The 7,486-nt window shown below is 34.3% G+C and overlaps 1 non-coding gene across 1 annotated transcript; it reads left to right on the plus strand.

The window, feature by feature from the left end:
* Positions 1 to 5,481: 5,481 nt before the first annotated feature.
* On the plus strand, positions 5,482 to 5,588 carry LOC128042767 (small nucleolar RNA R71). The gene has a single exon (XR_008198279.1). It is a non-coding gene; the product is annotated as a small nucleolar RNA R71 (small nucleolar RNA).
* Positions 5,589 to 7,486: the final 1,898 nt, after the last annotated feature.

Genomic DNA, 7,486 nt, shown 5'->3' on the forward strand with positions numbered 1-7,486 from the left:
ATCACAACAATCTTGCAAGTTATGCAAGGCATATGTATCGCCAAATACAATGCTAAATTAACTTCAGCTACCTTAAAAGAATAAACATGCACTGATTAAGTATTGTGTCGACCAATTACAATTTCAATACGATTTAATAATTAATTCATTAGTTATCTAACAATTAATACTGCAAGAATAACTTGGGCATGATTTTACTTAATCAAGCATCTTACTGAGGCCTATAATAGCACAAACACAATTTTAATAATTCAAGCAGGCAAAATATGATCAACCCAACACGGATTAAATTCAAGCTAGATTGATTAAATTAACCATTTCAATAGCATAAATATTCAAGCAAATCCGGTGTTTCTTCGTGGCTTGACTGATTTCTCTGTTCTTCGTTCTCCGTTGTCCTCAGCTATCAAGGTGGCTTATGAACAATTTAATTGCTGCTCAGTAATAGCTAATGAGGACCTCTTTCCCAAGCGAAGAAATCGACACTTGAACAAAAGGGAAAATGGGAAGGAAAAGTTGAGAGAAAGTGAGAGAGGAGAAGAGAGAATGAGAGTGAGGGATGATTTGAATGATCCGCAAGGGGTGGCTTTTATAGCTGATTTTAGCTGCTAAAAATAGCAAATTCCATCAGCCAAAGAGACCCCCCTTGGCTGGCCACACACATGGCAAGCTTGAGAGATTCAACTTTGCTAAAAATAGCCTGGGGCAAATCCATAAAGCCACATTTTTTGGATGGGTTTGGATGCAAGGTTGAAAGTTCTTCGAAGGCTTCTTTGCAAGCTTATTTAGTCAGATTAAATACTGATTTGGGTCAGCATGTGGACGGTCCTGGGCAGCTCAATTGGTGGCTGGTTCAGTTCACTAGATTCGGTTTAACCAATGCGGTTCAACGGGATGCTTTTTTTTCTATAATAATTAATAATAATTTATTTAGCCCAAATTAAATTGGGAATAAATTAATATTAATTATATTATGAATTAACACACATTTTTGGACCATATTAGGCTGGAAATAAATTTTCCTCGATGCTTCAAATTGCTTCTCGGTTTTATTCTTCGAGCATTGTTTGCCGAGCCAATTTTCGCCCTTTGTGCGAATCTGTCAAAAATAGTCAAAATTAATCAAAATTAACTATAAAATTAATTAAAATTCATCATGTTCATATTTTTAAAATAATTTAATTATTTTATAATATTTAATTATTTTTCAATAAGAATTTAACCGAAATAGCATGATTTTAAGTTAAAAAGGGCATGTAAAAACACAGAAATTTTCGTGTTTCCACACCCCCAAACTTAATTCATTGCTCGTCCCGAGTAATGTACAAATTTGGAAAGAATTTTCTCAGAAACACTTTCTGAAAAACTCCTTCTGAACAACATTCTTCCCAAAATCATGAAATCAATATACTTATACTCAAAAATAAGAAATTTGATAATTATGCTACTTAAGTATATATATCGTTCAAATTAGTCTCGAAAATTACTACAATAGAAAAATTAGACTAAATGTTTCTTAATAAAGACATGTTAATCCCTACCAATTTGATTTTAATCCCTTATTCAAAATTAAACTACAATCATTAAGCTTAACTGATGTCTTCATATGTTGAACAAGCAATTTCTCTCCACTAATGTAGGTAACATTGGAACTTTGAATCAATAGGTCTTTAACAAGGTTGTAACGTGGCTGGGCTTAGGGGTAGGTAAAAGATAGATAATTTTAGGTTTTAAAAAAAAACCTAGACTCAGCTTGTATCGGACCTTTCGAAATAATTACCTTCAATACATCAACTTTTCTTTCATTTTCACATGCTCTTTATTGAAATTTACTTCAAGTACATATGCTCTCTTTTTTTCGAGTATTTTACTTCATGCACTAGAATTTTTAGAGCATTTCATACTTCAATGCAACTCACCCAAACTTATTTTCAAAGAATACTCTGAATAGTACTGAGTCTAGTGTTTGGGACATTTTTAAGATAATTAAGAAAAGTGATGGCTAACTTTGCAAGGGTTCAAATAAAATTAGGCCATAAAGTCTCAAAGTTGGGTTTCAAAGGATAAAAATTTCATTATGGTTGGCTTGAAATGCTCAAACGGTCCAAACAACAGTTGCCTATATCATTTTCAATGTTTCATGCTTCCTAGGATTTCGCCTCAAGAAACTACTAAGTCAATTCTAAAGACTTAAACTTTCATGCATGCCTAACTTTCCTAAAGAACTAAAATTTTATGGTATGATTTGCATGCTTTACTAGAAATACATTTCATGTCATTATTAAGCTAACATAACAATTTATTGAAATAATCAAACTTTATTCATACTTAAATTTAGCATACTGAACAAAATTCAAATTTATTGAACAAAAATATATCATATTCATAATTAAAAGAAAAATTTTATTCTGAGTGGAAATAATTTCAATTTTCGGTCCTCCCAACTTAAAATGAACAATGTTCTCATTGTTTAAAGTGAATAGATACTATACACCAGGTAGGATTCCAGAAAAGAGGAGGTGAGTCAATTTGACTGCTTAAGTATCAAGCTCTTCCTAGATCCAATCCTAGACATGTATATACCTATTGCCACACTTTAGACTTTACTACTTGTCCATATTTACTTTTGATTCCCATATCTTATTTTATTGTGCGTAAATAAAAAATTCCTAATTAATCCTAATTCTAAGCTAAGTTGGTAAAATTAATATATAAATTATAAATAATATAATTATATATTAAAGTTTATCAAATTATTAATAATATTAAAGATATTTATTCTAGATGCTTTTGAAAATATTCACAAAGAAAGGCACCTAGTTTTTATTATTATTTACAAAAAGAGCAACTAAATTTTAAAAATAATTCAATTAAGTCCCTAGACTTAATGAAAATTTAAAATTGAGTTGCAAATTAAAACTTGGATCAAAATTGACCCTGTTATTTGAAACTAAAAATTTAATTTTCCATTTAGGGGATAATTTCTTGGAAAATTATGTCAGAATAAATTCTCAGGAAAGATTGGAGGGGTCACAAACGGTCCCGCTTAAGTTTCAATCTCCTATTTAAACATACTTTACCTGAAAATATACCCTAAATCATTTATTCAAAAAGAAAAATGAAAAATTAAGTATCCGATAAAATGAATGAGATTTTATCCTGTTCAATTTTTCTCCCCAATAATGTTTCAGGCACTGAGCATTAACTCGGAAATTACCTCCCTTACCTTGGAGTTCAACAACTCCATATGGATAGACTTGGTGAATCGTAAATGGACCGGACCAACGTGATTTTAGCTTACCTGGAAAGAACTTCAATCTGGAATTGAACAACAAGACTTGCTGACCTGGTTCAAATTCTCGAACTCGAATGTGGTTGTCGTGCCATTTATTGAGTCTTTCTTTAAGTACTTTGGCATTTTCATATGAGAACATTCGGAACTCTTCTAACTCATTGAGTTGGAACATCCGTTTCTCTTTAGCGAGCTTAGGATCCAAATTAAGCTGTTGAAGAGCCCAGTAAGCTTTGTGCTCTAACTCCAATGGTAGATGGTAGGCTTTCCCAAATACCAACCTATAGGGTGACATCCCTAACGGTGGCTTGTATGTTGTTCTGTAAGCCCATAAAGCATCATATAATCTTGTGGACCAATCTCGTCGGTTCAGGCAAACTACCTTTCAAGTATGCCTTTGATCTCCTTATTTGCCAGTTTAGCTTGCCCATTTGTCTGCGAATGGTAAGCTGTTGCAACCTTGTGTTTCACTTCGTGCTAGTCTAGTAACCATTTTAACCACTTGTTCACAAAGTGGGATCCTTCATCACTGATGATAGCTCTTGGGGTTCCAAACCTTGTGAAGACATGCTTCTGCAGAAACTTCATCACAACCTTAGCATCGTTTTTCGGATATGCCTCAGCCTCGACCCACTTAGACACATAGTCTACTGCTACTAGTATGTACTTGTGACCGCAAAACGGAGGAAAAGGACCAAGAAAGTCAATACCCCATACATCGAACAACTCTACCTCAATGATGTTTGTTCAAGGTATCTCATTTCTGTTCGTGACATTTCCAACCCTTTGACATCAATCACAGCTCTTCACGTAAGCATATACATCCTTGAATAGTGTTGGCCAAAAGAATCCGGCTTGCAATACTTTGGCCACTGTATGTGTACTTCTGAAGTGTCCCCACTTGGAGCTGAGTGACAGTGGTATAAAATCTTCGCTATTTCATCTTCTGCCACACATCTCCTGATCATCTGATCTGCACACTTTTTAAACACATATGACTCATCCTAGAAATAGTACTTCACATCGTAAAGAAACTTTTTATTTTGTTGATACGTCTTATCAATTGGCCTCAAACCACAAGCTAAATAGTTAGCAATATCAGCAAACCAAGGGGTATTATGAACATGATTTACCTTCAGGATATGTTCGTCTGGAAACGTCTCCTGAAGTGGTATAAGAGGAGAATTCCCTTCTTGTGGCTCTAATCTGGACAAGTGATCTGCTACTTGATTTTCGACTCCCTTTCGATCTTGAATTTCTAGATCGAACTCTTGAAGTAGAAGTACCCATCGGATCAGCCTTGGCTTAGTGTCTTTCTTCGCAAGTAAATACTTAATTACCGAGTGGTTCGTATAGACAGTCACTTTGGTACCTACCAGATAAGATCGAAACTTGTCGAAAGCAAACACAATAGCAAGTAACTCTTTTTATGTTTCCGTATAACTCAGTTGAGCTCCTTTTAGGAGTCGACTTGCGTAGTAGATGGGATGAAAAAATTTGTTCCTTCACTGGCCCAAGACAGCTCCAATTGTAAAATCACTTGCGTCATACATCAATTCGAATGGCAAATCGCAGTCTGGTGTGACGATTATGGGTGCCGTGACTAATCGACTTTTTAAATCGTTGAAGGCTTTTAAGCATTCCTCATCAAACTTGAATATAGAGTCTTTCTCCAATAATTTACATAAGGGTTTAGCAACTTTGGAAAAGTCCTTGATAAATCTTCGATAAAAACTGGCCTGGCCCAAAAAGCTCCTATAACACCCTTGCCTCCCTCGGTTTTGGTTTTGGTTACCCATGTAATATACGGATTCGGGGTTCGATGGACATTTTTCAAACAAATGTCCTTCCCCACAATACACACACGAGCTATATTCTCAAATTGGTTAGGTGGTTGGGCAAAAACCATAGACCCGTTAGTGGTAAGATTCTTAAGCATTAAAGATATTGAAGATACCTGAGATGCGAGTGAAGTAAGAGCGTCCACTTCATGTATTCCAGCGACTCGTCTTCTTGACGCTGCTCAACTGGTTGGCCATTGATAATTGTTACTGGCAATCCTCTCAATAATTTCGTAAGCCTCATTATAAAACTTAGAAAGGAGAGCACCATTAGCAGAGGCATCCACTACCATCCTCGTGTGAGCGTTGAGACCATTATAGAATGTCTCAAGTTGAATACAATGTGGGATTCCATGATGAGGGCACTTTCGTAATAACTCTTTGTACCTTTCCCATGCCTCATACAAGGGCTCATCTTCCATTTGTTGGAAAACAGTGATCTCATTCCTCAACTTGGCATTCTTGCTCGGCGGGAAATACTTCATGAGGAATCTCTCGGCTAACTCTTGCCATGTAGAAATAGAGTTTGATGGCAGTGAGTTCAACCAAGTACGAGCTCTGTCCCTTAGCGAATATGGGAACAACTTCAGTCATAATGCATCTTTGGGTACTCCGGCTAACTTGAAAGAATCGCTCACTTCCATAAATAGTCTTAAGTGAAGATGAGGATCTTCAGTAGGCATTCCACTGAATTGGCCCACAGTCTGAAGCATCTGGAAATTTTTTAAATGGGGAGAATTGTAACGACTCAAAAGTCAATGGTCTCAGAAAGTGTGATTTTAGAAACTCGTTTCAGTAAATTGGACTCATAAATATTTTTATTTAATATTTACGAAGATATGTTAGAAGTGAATTGAATTTTGGTCAAGTAATTTTGTCAAATTAGTGTTGAATTAAAGTACAGGGATTAAATCATAAAAGTGTCAAAATTTTAATTCTTAAGAAATCTTTAGTAAAAATACAAAGTTAGCGACTTATATAGTAATTATGCCCTTAGGACCTTAGTGGTCGATTACTAATTATGTTTATAATAAAAATTGGGTTTAATTAATGTATAAATAATATTAAATTAAGTTGAAATTAAACCATTTGACATAAAATAAAGTTAGTGGAACACCAAAACATTTTTCATTCATCTTTTCATGTAAAAAATAAACTTAAACAAAGAAGAAGAAAAAGTTGAACTGTCAAAGGTTTCAAGGTTTAAACCTTCAAATTGGTCAAATTGGTTGAATACTTGAAGCTTTAGGTGTTAATTTGATAAATTTTAAGTTTAGAGTTAAAAAGGACTAAATTGTAAAGCCAATTAATGGTTTGTTTCAATAAGGACTAAAATACATAAATTCTAAAATTTATGGTAGAAATGAAAATAGGAAGTCCAATTAGGACTAGAGTGTAATCGACATAGAAGATTGATGCTAAATTTGAAAATTATTTTAGTCTTGATATTAGGGACTAAATTGAATAAAATGCAAATTTTGAATAAATTTGAAATTGGATGTAAATTTGGTTGTGCTTTCATAATTTTGTATGTTTGTTTTAATCTGTGGCTAAAGTCGACCCGGACCCCTCCAAAAAGAAAAAAAAGATAAAGTTTTCGATAAATAGCTCGGAGTGTGTTTCTATAATCCGTACTAATTAATTTCTTGTTGCATTATGAATTGTTGCATGGTAAGATCTCAAGGTGAGTTAGTTCTTGGGAATAATGTTGTGAAATGATAAATTAATTTGAATGGATTTGATTGAATGATTAGTTGTGGTTAGGGATTAAATTGCATAGTTGTAAAAATAATGTGTATTATTTATATATGAAGTTGAATTGGTATGTAGACAAATCATATTGACTTTAATATATGTAAGGTTCATTGGTCGATGAATTGGTGATATAGACTTCAGGAGTTGGTCTATAAATTGAATCGAGAAACTTGTTGCCCTATTAATTGTTTGGGTAGGGTCGAGTATAATTGGCATGCCATAGGATAAGAAGAGTTCAGGGTTTTATGACTATGTGTCGGGGAGTGCTAGGCACCCTATTTACAAGTTATACCGATCAATGCTAGGCACAACTAATTTTCGGTTATACCGATCAGGGCATAATTTCTTATTTCAGATTTATCCAACAAACACTCTGTGCCAAATTAGTGTGTTGGTTGGATCCACGTATTTGTTTGTGTCCTAGTCACTTTAATAGCGAAATAAAAATGGGAATTGGAATTACGCTATGTGTAACATGTAACACGCCATACTCGGTTTGGTTGTTGAACTCGAGCATTGGAACGCCACATTAGCCACCTAAGTGACTCTCTATTAACACCCAACCTAACCTCTAACACACCACAATTTAAAGCATAAA

This window comes from Gossypium raimondii, chromosome 7, assembly GCF_025698545.1.
Source record: "Gossypium raimondii isolate GPD5lz chromosome 7, ASM2569854v1, whole genome shotgun sequence".
In the NCBI taxonomy this organism is placed as follows: domain Eukaryota; kingdom Viridiplantae; phylum Streptophyta; class Magnoliopsida; order Malvales; family Malvaceae; genus Gossypium; species Gossypium raimondii.